Raw genomic sequence first — 12,493 nt, forward strand, 5'->3', positions numbered from 1 at the left:
CTTTTATACTGTTCGATGTTATTTCCGGGTCAATGAAGAGGTTTCGTCCCTTGCACATCAGGCAAGTCATTAAGTACACTTAACTTTTTTTTTAACCAATTTCTTGTTTACTCCTGCTTTTCCTCCTCTCTCTTTGTTGCATGATGCCCACTGCAAGAGGAAAGCAATTTGTTCTTAGTGACTCTGAAGGCATACCTCACTCCACAGGTTATCGAATTCTATTTTTTTTTTTTTTACATACAGAAAAAGATTATTCAAACAACTAATGTTTACATGAAAACATAAATATAGACAAGCTCTCTCTCTCTCTCTCTCTCTCTCTCTCTCTCTCTCTCTCTCTCTCTCTCTCTCTCTCTCTCTCAATGGGGAAGCAAAAGCATTAAAAGTGGGAATAGCCAATGGTAGTAGGGACGTTGCCAACATCCTTTAGTAATGCCTACAGTGCACCCCCAAAAGTAATAAGCTTGATAATATTTTCTGTTAAAAAGGTAGTATTGCGCAGCAATTGCTTTCTATATGAAGAAAGCTAAAGAGTTTCCTGCTTGTGCTAAAAATGAAAGGTTCAGTTTTCCTTTCTTTGTATTTTGGCTGTACTCCATCCATAAGTGCTCTGAGACACTTTGGATTCATGAAATTCTCGAGACGAACAATTAAATATCATACAATTGTATGCCATACAATTCTTCTTGAATGTCTTCTCTGGACTGAAATCTGCTCTCTTTTCGTAAGAAAAAGAAAATGAAAAAGGAAAGGATAAAAACTTTAAGGGATTTGCACGCCTTATTTGCCTCGATAAATTACTTTAGAATGTCTGTAAATGTTTCGTTTCTCTCTCTCTCTCTCTCTCTCTCTCTCTCTCTCTCTCTCTCTCTGGGCAGCGGGCAATTGGGAGCGCCATCACGATAACGACCCGCCAGAGAGAGAGAGAGAGAGAGAGAGAGAAGAAGAGAGAGAGAGAGAGAGAGAGAGAAATAACAAAATTCACGCAATAACTTCTAGCTGCTGGGAAGAAAGGGCGTTGGGTCGGGTATGATACATGAAACATACGCTACCGGGGTCTAAGCGATGTCAGGCAGGGCAGCCGATCGAGACCACAGGTCTACCCCAAAGCCAAATCAAAAGTCCTTCAAAGAAGGCATCGTGCTTACCCTATACAAAAATGGGAAAAAAGCACGTTAAAAGAAGAAGAAGAACACACGTTCCAAAGTAAGTTATCGGGTCAAATAAGGCGTGCAAATCCCTTAGAGTCTATATATGCCGTGTGTTTGTGTGTGTATGTATGTTCCACACGTGATTGTGTGTTGATGATTTCTATGTATGTATATATATATATATATATATATATATATATATATATATATATATATATATATATATATATATATATACATATATATATATATATATATATATATATATATATATATATATATATATATATATATATATATATATATATATATATATATATATATATATATATATATATATATATATATATATATATATTACAAAAAGGGACTAGATTTCAGTTCAGAGAAGACATTAGGCAGAATGCGACGGACCAGCTGTGCGCCATCTCAAAAGAGGCGTTCCAGCGCTGCTTCCGACAGTGGCAGAACCGTTGGGAGAAGTGTGTGGCAGCCCAAGGGAGCACTTTGAAGGAGATTAGTGTAAGCTGTTGAATCTGAGTTAGAGTATTTTTTATGTATAAAGGCCGGATATTTTTTTAACACACCTCGTATATGCGCTCAGTGCCATGGTCACAACCTCTGCTTTTAGTATGTCTACATACTAAACGGCTCAAGTAGGGTTGGCGAGCTACGTATATATAAATATGTACTAAACGGTTCAAAAGGTTAAGATGTGTGTGTCTTAGATAATATGTTCCTGCATGTTTGCGTGTATAATAACTATTATCCTTTGCTCCATTCCTTAATAGTTTATTATTACAACGGCATTCTTATCTGTTTGCTGAACGAAGTTGTCATTGTGACAATCAATGAGGAATTTTTCTTGGGAAAATCTTCATCTTTCCTAAATGAACAATCCGAATGTTGGCTGCAGGAGAGGGAACAGCCACCAAACACTTCAGTCTTCAGAGTGAGTCTGGGAAAGTGGCCGAGGAATACTTAAGAGAGACAGATGTCGGGAGCCTTCTCTTGGAGAAATCAAAAATGCCCATCATTGCAACCCAATCGAAGAGAAACCCAAGAATATTTTCCATCCTTTATTTCCAAGGATTGTCTTCCTTCGTCTCCATTTTCACGTTCTTTTTCAAAATATTTATCCGTCAAGTCCCACCGCAATATTGAAAGACTCAGCTCGTTAGCAGTTACCAAGTAAGTTACGCATCTTGGACTCTGCCAAAGAGAAGTAATGCCACAGCTGAATGGAGAGAGAGAGAGAGAGAGAGAGAGAGAGAGAGAGAGAGAGAGAGAGAGAGAGAGAGAGAGAGAGAGAGAGAGAGAGAGTTTTAGTTATTGGACTAATTATACACGTCTAAAAAGACCCGATGCTTCCTTCTACGCAAATAAAAACTAATTTTCATTTGTACTATATAAAGAAGATAAATAAAAAAAAAAACAATCTATTTGTAGCGATTTCAATACTGCATCACAAGTATCATTCATTTGTATATAACATATCCAATTTATAATAATATTCTAAACATCTGACAGTTGAAAGCTGAGGAAGCGCTTTGCGTGGGCGGAGGAGGCTCCTTTGCTCTCCTGTTATGTTAGCCCTGTAGGAGGACCCCCTGGTCGGGCGTGGCCAATTTGGCTTTCTTGAGGAGGGGGGGCAGCCACAGGAGTGGGCCTCCCAGTCAGGCAGGGCCCCCATTGTTCCTCCGGAGGGTGTAGCCGGAGGGAAGGCTTCCTGGCAGTCGGATGAGTGACTGAATGATCCATGGCTCCGCCAAAGAATCTGCCGGGAGGGTCTGATGGGGGCTCCCTTGGCCCCCTGGTAGGGTAGCCCATTATTTCGCACGTTTTAGTTTTCTGTAAAAGAAAACTATTGAGATGGCTATTTATCTGTCCGTCCGCACTTTTTCTGTCCACCCTAAGATCTAAAAACTACTGAGGCTAGAGGGCTGCAAATTGAAATGTTGTTCATCCACCTTCCAATCATCAAACGTACCAAATCGCAGCCTTCTAGCCTTAGTAGTTTTTATTTTATTTAAGGTTAAAGTTAGCTATGATCGTGTGTCTGGCACCGTTACAGGCGCCAAGAACACAGGCCACCACCGGGCCATGGCTGAAAGTTTCATGGGCCGTGGCTAAGAGTTTCATACAGCATTATACGCTGTACACAAAACTCGATTGCGCTAAAGAAACTTCGGCGCATTTTTTACTTGTTATTGAATTGATTCTTATCATATAACTATAATTTTGCCTCTTAACCCCACAAGGAGAGAAAAAGACGATTATCTTTCACAGGAAATAGATTAGACGAAGTGTAGTTCATCCGGAATTTCATAGAGGCCTTTAATAACAGGCCTACATAAGTTACGTCACTTTAGAATGATAAAGAAACTACGCACTGAGTTGTGATGAAGGAATAAATAAATAAAGAATATGGAAGAGAGAGAGAGAGAAGGCTACTCTGCCATGTGAAAGAACCAGAAAATTGGAATAAAAAGAGAATCTCGTCAACGACGCTCAAGGGAAGAACATCATTCAGTCTCTGGCAGCGATCAAGTCTGGAAGACAAGTCGTTGTCAAACTTTACCCATTATACTGAATAGGGAGTAATCGGGTACTGGAAGGCTTCTGTCTCGGGAGAATGTTGCTCCTCTGGACCACGGTCTTTCCAGACCTAGGTCTGGACTGAGGCACGAGACAAAATCATCCTCTGGTCTTCGCCAGTCTCAAGTGATAACATTTTGTCTCGACAATTCTCTTTCTCTTACTAATATGCTCCTGCTATGCTTTAGATTTTCTCTTTCTCTTTTGCGAATGAGAATGAGTCGTTCACTATAGAAAGGATCTATCTCGCGTTTTTTAAAAAATAATTTTATTGAGAAAAACGCGATTGAAAATTGACAACATTCAAACATTCACAACTCTGTTAGTTTTCAAGATATTTTAAAAATTTTTGTTGCATATTAATCCTTGACGTCTCTACTTTCAATCACAAACATTGTTTTGGAAATCAAATCCCCCCTGACCCCCCTTTAGGGGGCTTTTCCACATGTACTGCTTTGCCAATATGATTTAAATGATTTAAAAGGCCCAAAAACAGTTCCCAAAAGCCTAATAGCTATGTAATAAAGCTTGGACAGTAACCCCCCAAGCAAGGGTGCGTTCCCAACCTCCCCACACCCCCTTAGGGGCTCCCCAACCCCGGGACCCCACTTTTTCGTTTCTTGCACTTAAAACATCTTCAAGAAGCCCTTTGGCTATTATAACAAAGCTTGGACAGTTACCCCGCAATAAAGATGCTCCCCCACCCATCCCCACCATCCCCCCTTAGGGGTTCCCCTCCCCTGGAACCAAGTGTTTCGTATCATAACCAAAAAATAATGAAAAATTAATCAAAGGCAACATTATAATAATAAAGATTTTCAATAATAATAGAAGACAATACACATTTTTGAATAATATAAAAATATTAAAAAACAATATAATAAAAGTTTCATTTACCTTATTATTGCAGGCTTGTCTGCAAGACTCTGGGCTCTTTCATATTCGAGTAGTAACCGTTGTCATCGTAGTCCAAAGAAAGTCCGTAAGATAAGTCCATTTTCGTTCCAGGTCGTCAGGTTGTAGGGCTGTAGGTGACTGTTACAGTTGCTAGTAACTAGAAGAGGAAGGAATAAACCTTACATCTTCATATTCCTCTAGAAGGTGGTCGTCTGATGAGGGCTCATCAGGCTCATCTTCATTGGGTGATGTGCAAGAGCCTTTTGCCTCTCAATAAGTTCTAATAACCACTTAGCACCTGTAGCAACCAAATAATTTTGACACAGGTGTTCAATGTCTTGTAGCTTCTGCTTTTGAATCATTATATTATCGTGTATGTATTTGTTATTGACAGGAGCACTGAGGTCCAACTCACTTGCCCGCCTACCCTTCCGACCTGGAACAAGACTGACTTTAAGGGCATCTTCGTCGCTCATACCATACTCTGCTTTGAGGAGGTACTCTGTTGGGTAATCCTTAGTCACAATAATAGAGGCTGCATTACTGAACTGCTTGCCTGTAGTAGCGCGCTTCATCACTTTCTTACTAGTAAACATTTGTTCATAATCTTTAAAGTCTTTGCGCTGCATTATGACTGTTGGGAACTTTATTTTACGGTTCTGTGATCCAATGACCCTATAGTAATCATTGATGCTCCTCATGAAGAGCCCAGAGTTAGCAATAGCCGTCTCAATAACCCCAAATGCACGATCGCAAGCCATATAGGAGTGTCCAGACACCTCTGTCACGGGAGAAAAATAGGATCTTCAAGCTCAACATCAAAAGAGGCATCATCTACCTCAAACCTCTTACTAGACCCAGCCCCAAAGTCCTGTGAGGATTGACCACTTATTATTATAGAAGCACTTTCCCCTAAGTCTATGACAACAGAATCACTACTAGTAGGCTTATCACCTTTTTCTTTCACTGTCGAGTCACTGTCTACAGTCTCTATAGTAGTTTCAAAGCAGCTGCTAGTATAATCAGGACCATCAGGGTCTGATTCACTGCTGCTTGGAATATATTCCTCCTCTACGTCCTCCATGAACAGCTGGGAATGCACAGCACTTTTTCTGAGAGATTGTTTTCCATGCCAAAACACATCATCATCGTCGTCAGAATCTCTGATAACTGTTTTTTCTGGGGTTTTAAAGGAAAGCTTTTTATTGGCCTTGCTTTGAACTGTTACTGACGAACCGTAAAATGCCTTCACTTTGCTCTTTTTCCCTTTAGGTGTTAGTGTAATCACAACATCCCCATGATGTTGTGGAACATCGGTTCCACTTCCCGATAAAGATGCACTAATATTGGCAGTATCACGCACTGTTACACCTTTTTTTCCCCCACTACCACTCCTTCGAGTGTTCTTCTCCATTATTTTGAACAGTATAGCACAAAAAAATATGAAGTTTTCACTGAAAAACACCAAAAACACAGACGACCGGCAAAAGCGTGACTCTGTTCTCGACTATAAACAAACCGGACTCTTGTGATTGGCTGAGAGCGAGCGTGAATGCTCTTCGCTGATTGGCTGCGTGGCAGATAGATCCCTAGTATGCAGGCGCGTTCGCAAGGCCACTGCACTATAGAAAGGCTAACTTGAAATAGATCCTTAGTATATGGTTATTTGGCCGAGTCCAAATTCTGTATACGAAGGATTATTTCAATTTGGCGAGAAGGTTTTATACCCAATGCTACTTCTGGGGATTTTCGACCAACTTGCAGATTGAATTTCTGTCTGAAATTTTGTAGGATGAAAGTTCAATACTTGCTCCATCGAGAACCCTGATAAAAAAAAAATTACCCAAATTTCGAGATAGATCCTTTCTATAGTGAACGACTTGTTAGCGATACATGTATATCCACGAACACAGTATCTCTCTTTATATATATATATATATATATATATATATATATATATATATATATATATATATATATATATATATATATATATATATATATATTTGAATATAAAAACACAGAAGCAAGCTCAAAATATGGTTGCAACCATAAAACTTGTATTCATAACACTGTTATTACAAAAGCCATTCATATATTTGCACTAATTATGTATATTATGGGCCTATATTTATATATATATTACATATTCACTGGTAGAATATTCTACCAGTGAACAGGGGCATATATATATATATATATATATATATATAAATATATATATATATATATATAATATATATGGGCATATATTTAATTAGTATTTTATATATATATATTATATATCATATTACACTGTATATATATTACAGGAATAGACATATATATATATATATATATATATATATATATATATATATATATATATATATATATATATATATATATATATATATATATATATATATATATATATATATATATATATATATATATATATATATATATATATATATATATATATATATATATATATATATATATATATATATATATATATATATATATATATATATATATATATATATATATATATATATATATATATATATATATATATATATATATATATATATATATATATATATATATATATATATATATATATATATATATATATATATATATATATATATATATATATATATATATATATATATATATATATATATATATATATATATATATATATATATATATATATATATATATATATATATATATATATATATATATATATATATATATATATATATATATATATATATATATATATTGTTACAAGATTATGCCGACAGCATGATTGCACCTGCATATCTTGTACAAAGCCAGCCTACTCGCCTCAAATTAGAATAAAATGAACAATTAAAGAGCAGAGACAATTTCTTTGTCAGGTCAACTAGATCCTTCAGATTTAGAGTTTCCCTATTCCTCGTCTAATACCAGCCGCCCCTAACCCCCTCTGATCTCAATCCTCTTTTTCTTGGAAACAGTGATTCTCACTCTCTCCTCCTCTCTCACAGGACTCTAGTGTTGGGGTTAGTGGATTAATGGCCGCTGGCATAGCCAGAGGACACCATTAGTGAGGAGAAAGTTGATGTGAGAACTGATTGGACCTTCCAGGGCTTGGCGCCAGAAGTTAAGCTGCGACGCCACGTGGTTACCGCGTCGCCCCAACTCCCATCGTGTATCTGTGACCCGTGGGTCAGTCAGACCCCATAAAAGGGAGCTGCTGACCGTGCCCGGCAGAGACCGACCAGAGATTCCGAGAGAACCAGACAAGAGGCAGGCAACCTCTCTCCTTCAGCCCCCTTTACCTCTTGACCTAGCTTTCTCCCCTCCCCTTTCCCCCAAGTGCCATAGTCCGTCATCAGTAGCCCACAGAGACGTCCTTGAGGACAAGGTAATGTGAAACGTCGAGATTGCAGGTAGCCTTTCCTTCTTCTATTACTAATTTTCATCAAATGTTCCTTTTCCATACCTGGAGTGATATTAGTGACCTGTTTGTTGATAATTATTTTGCATTGATGAAGTGTTATTATTGTGCTTTTATTTGAGTATCTTTTGTGAACATTTATGAGAGAGGAATCCCCTGCCTTCAGCAGAACCTCCACAGTGCCAAGATCCATTCATCAGGTAACGTCTTGACTGTATCATTGTAGATCAGACCTGACGCTGTGAACTGATTCTGCCCAATTGTATGCTCCCATCATTCCTGATAAGACGGGCGTGTTCTTGTAGAATCTTCCTGTGTCGAGTGCCAAGAAGGCTCTCTCACCTATAGAAGTAATTTACGTATCCCGTCAGTCCCCCTTCAGTAGTGCAGACTCACGTTCCGCTTGTGTTTTGTACCCTTTTAAAGTACTTGTTGTCAAGTGTTTTCTCAAGTACCACCCATTGCTATAATGTATCAGGACCCTAGCGGCCCTCCACAACCTTGAAATAATTGTCAATACATTTTTGTCATTACCTTTGGATTTTCTCTTATAATTACCTGTATAACTAATTGACCGAATGATATTAATGTGTGTGGAAGCATGGTAAGATACGACCTTCCCCACTCCTTGTGCCAATAAACTCAAGACCCCAAATTCACATGCAGCAATATATATATATATATATATATATATATATATATATATATATATATATATATATATATATATATATATATATATATATATATATATATATATATATATATATATATATATATATATATATATATATATATATATTATATATATATATATATATATATATATATATATATATATATATATATATATATATATATATATATATATATATATATATATATATATATATATATATATATATATATATATATATATATATATATATATATATATATATATATATATATATATATATATATATATATATATATATATATATATATATATATATATATATATATATATATATATATATATATATATATATATATATATATATATATATATATATATATATATATATATATATATATATATATATATATATATATTATATATATATATATATATATATATATATATATATATATATATATACATATATATATATATATATATATATATATATATATATATATATATATATATATATATATATACAGTATATGTGTGCGTATGTATATATATGTACGAGTGAGTGAGTGTGTGTGTGTGTGTGTGTGTGTGTCCGTCCGCGTATGTCCCTAATAATAATAGAAATCATTTAGAAGTCATTGAAGATACAGATCCATTTATTCGACTTTCACATTTATCATGTGAATGTTTTCTTTAGAGACTTCACCCAACGTTTGGGAAGGCTCCGACAGTATTGCTATTTCCACCGTCCAAATCCAAATATCCAAACCAGTAAGACTACTGGACGGACGGAAATCTCCGGACGCAGGTGCTACGCGTATTATAGACCACAAATATGGATCCAGACCTCCCACTTTCTGCTGGACAGCAAAAAAAAAAAAAAATTGAAAATTTTCCCTCTGTTTCCACTGAGCTATCCCGTCAAGTTCAGACGAAATTTGTAGAATTATGACGGAGATCGCTTCCACTCTCTCACTTTCTCCGGCGAATACTTATTCACCTGTAATTATACCATTAAACTGCAACATATGCTTCCTGGTAATGACCGTTCTATCTAATGGTCAGCTAAAGAGCTGAAAGAGATGCTGACGATTCCCAACCAGTAATTGAGTGCTTCGAGAAACGGAATATTCATTTAAAGCAACGATAATATGGCCTAAGAGTAAATGAGACCTTTGCATCTTCCAAGGAAAAATTTGTTCTTTGCAAAAATGTCAAAAAGAAATTACTTCCTTCAGAGAGCAAGGAAATCCTGAAGTTGCAAATGGGATCCCTCTGAAGGACGATGGACACAAGATCTCTTATCAGTTAATGTCACCATTTTATCAGAGCATTTGACTCAGAAGCATCATCAAGTAAGTGTTTTCAGATATGAAACAACCGAGAGGAGGATCGGAAAGCGTAAACGACCCAAGAGAGAGAGAGAGAGAGAGAGAGAGAGAGAGAGAGAGAGAGAGAGAGAGAGAGAGAGAGATCTCTTAACGTTCCTTTAATTTAGAAAGAACGAGACTTCAATGTATTATAACAGGCTCACCTTTCTCTTTTGAGTCTGATAAATAAAAAATTTATCTGTCAAGGAAATTATAGCGATCAATAAATCTGTACTCAAGTGGGAATCGAACCCAGGACTCTCAAATAACAGGTAATGGCTCTACCAACTGATCTACACAGGTCACTTGTTTGATATCTTTATAATCATTTGATATAAAATATAAAAGTTTGTCAGTATCGATGAAGCATTACAGGAGAACGTGGTCAAGAATTATATAGAATCATTAATCACACTCTTAGTTAGACCACAGCAACGGGAAAGCTAACACACAATAAAAATAGCACAGCGAAAAAAAGAGACTAATTATTTCAAAAGACTACAGTGTTAGGAACAAATAATTACTGCCAACGTGGAGTTCCGTTAGTCTTGAAGGTTAGAGATATTATGTATGTATTACTTACTTTCCCCCGATAAATCTAACGATGAACCTGAAACAGGTAGCCAGTGTTTCTTTGTTGCAAGTTTTTGGGAAGACTCGGGAACTCGAGGAAACCAGGTTTTGACACTCGGTGACGACAGAGCAGAAGTCGGAACTGCCAACCCTAAAAATACGGAAGCGAGTTATTGTTGGGAATAATATGTTATTTCAAGTAATATGATCTGTGAAAATTTGCTTTTCCGTCTGTCTGTCTGTTTGTCTGTTAATTTCAGTGACATCTGCCTTTATTACAGGTATAATTTCAGTTTTATCTCCTTATTTGTGAAAGCTTGTAGCTGTGAGATGAGAGTCGTCCAAGTCATTTGTAGTTCAGTGTCATTCTCGGAAAGCTCGCTTATATCAGTAACAAAGTCATTGCAACGATTACTGTAAGATTTCCGGCAAAGGCAGAAGGAGCTGAAGGAGAGGCGACGGAATGGCTGTCACCTCCCTTGAGGAGAAGCCTTACCCGATGACCCGAAGCAGTGGTCACTCTGGCTTATAACTGTCTCAGCATCAGCAACAGTTTCTTTCTGTTAACAGTGCTGTAATTATCTTAAGAAATCGGTATTTCACTATTGGGCTTTTCAACCTTACACTCTATATTTCATCCTTACTGTTCTTTTTGTCAAATATCAAGATAATTACAATCTGCAGCATAGAACAACATAGATCATTTTGATGCTCTGTTGATATTGGTATTTATAAGCATATGAAAAAATATTTGTATTTGCACATTTTAAATACAGACATGCAAAAATTTATATCTATTTATATTTAAGTGTGCGATGTGTTTCATTGTTTCATGCAGAGACCGAATTCCTGGTTAACCGACGCCAACAAAACCGAGCGAAAAACCTCTAAGCGAAAGAACTGAGGAGAGAGACGCTCATCAATACCTCTAGACAGACAGACAAGTGCGGATAAGTGTCAATGGGATTTCTAGCTTCATTGTTGTCGCTTACATTGAAGTATTAGAGTTTTGTACTTTTCTATCTAATGGAGAGCCTCTTCAGAAGAGAAAGAAGGGGCTCTTCAAAACCTGAAAGGTCCTTCCAGCTCAGACACAGCGTCCTAGTTAATGAAGTAGAGGCTCTCCAGGTTTCTCATTTTACTTAGAGGAATCCTAAAGGTAAATGGTGAAAGTAGTTTTCCCTGAAGGTTTTTTAAGTGGCGCGTTTTTTTACTGCTAAATGTCTTCATGGTTTGTTCATGTGTTTTATCTCATCTACTTATAGATCACAGTATGTTGAGAGAAGGTTTATTTATTTAGCTTGAAGAAATATGGTTCACTTTAATTTAGTCAGGTATATATATATATATATATATGTGTGTGTGTGTGTGTGTGTGTGTGTGTGCGTGTGTGCGTGTGTACACCCATATTTACGAAATGTCCAGGGAAGGAAAAAAACCGTAATTAAAGAAGGACACTGTCATTTATGCAATATTTAAAATTATTAGATTGTAAAGCAACTTTGTCTTTGCTACGTGGGTACTAGAATCCTTGATTGTCTGTAGAATTCTCGTGTCCTGTTATTTGCTTGTGTTTATAACACCAAAATTGTTCAAAATAAAAGCAGGCATTAGAACACATCATAGGCCCGGTTAGGATTGCTTCTAACAAGCTGGGTGAATTAACCATGCTTCTACTTTGAACAGCTCCTCCTCAGAATTAGGAGTGAACTCGTCCGTCAGGATATGGATCACTATCCTGGGAGGTTTTCTCTCTGTCGGATGGCCCAACTGGGGTGGAAGAAGTGTT

This window comes from Macrobrachium rosenbergii, chromosome 26, assembly GCF_040412425.1.
Source record: "Macrobrachium rosenbergii isolate ZJJX-2024 chromosome 26, ASM4041242v1, whole genome shotgun sequence".
Taxonomy (NCBI): domain Eukaryota; kingdom Metazoa; phylum Arthropoda; class Malacostraca; order Decapoda; family Palaemonidae; genus Macrobrachium; species Macrobrachium rosenbergii.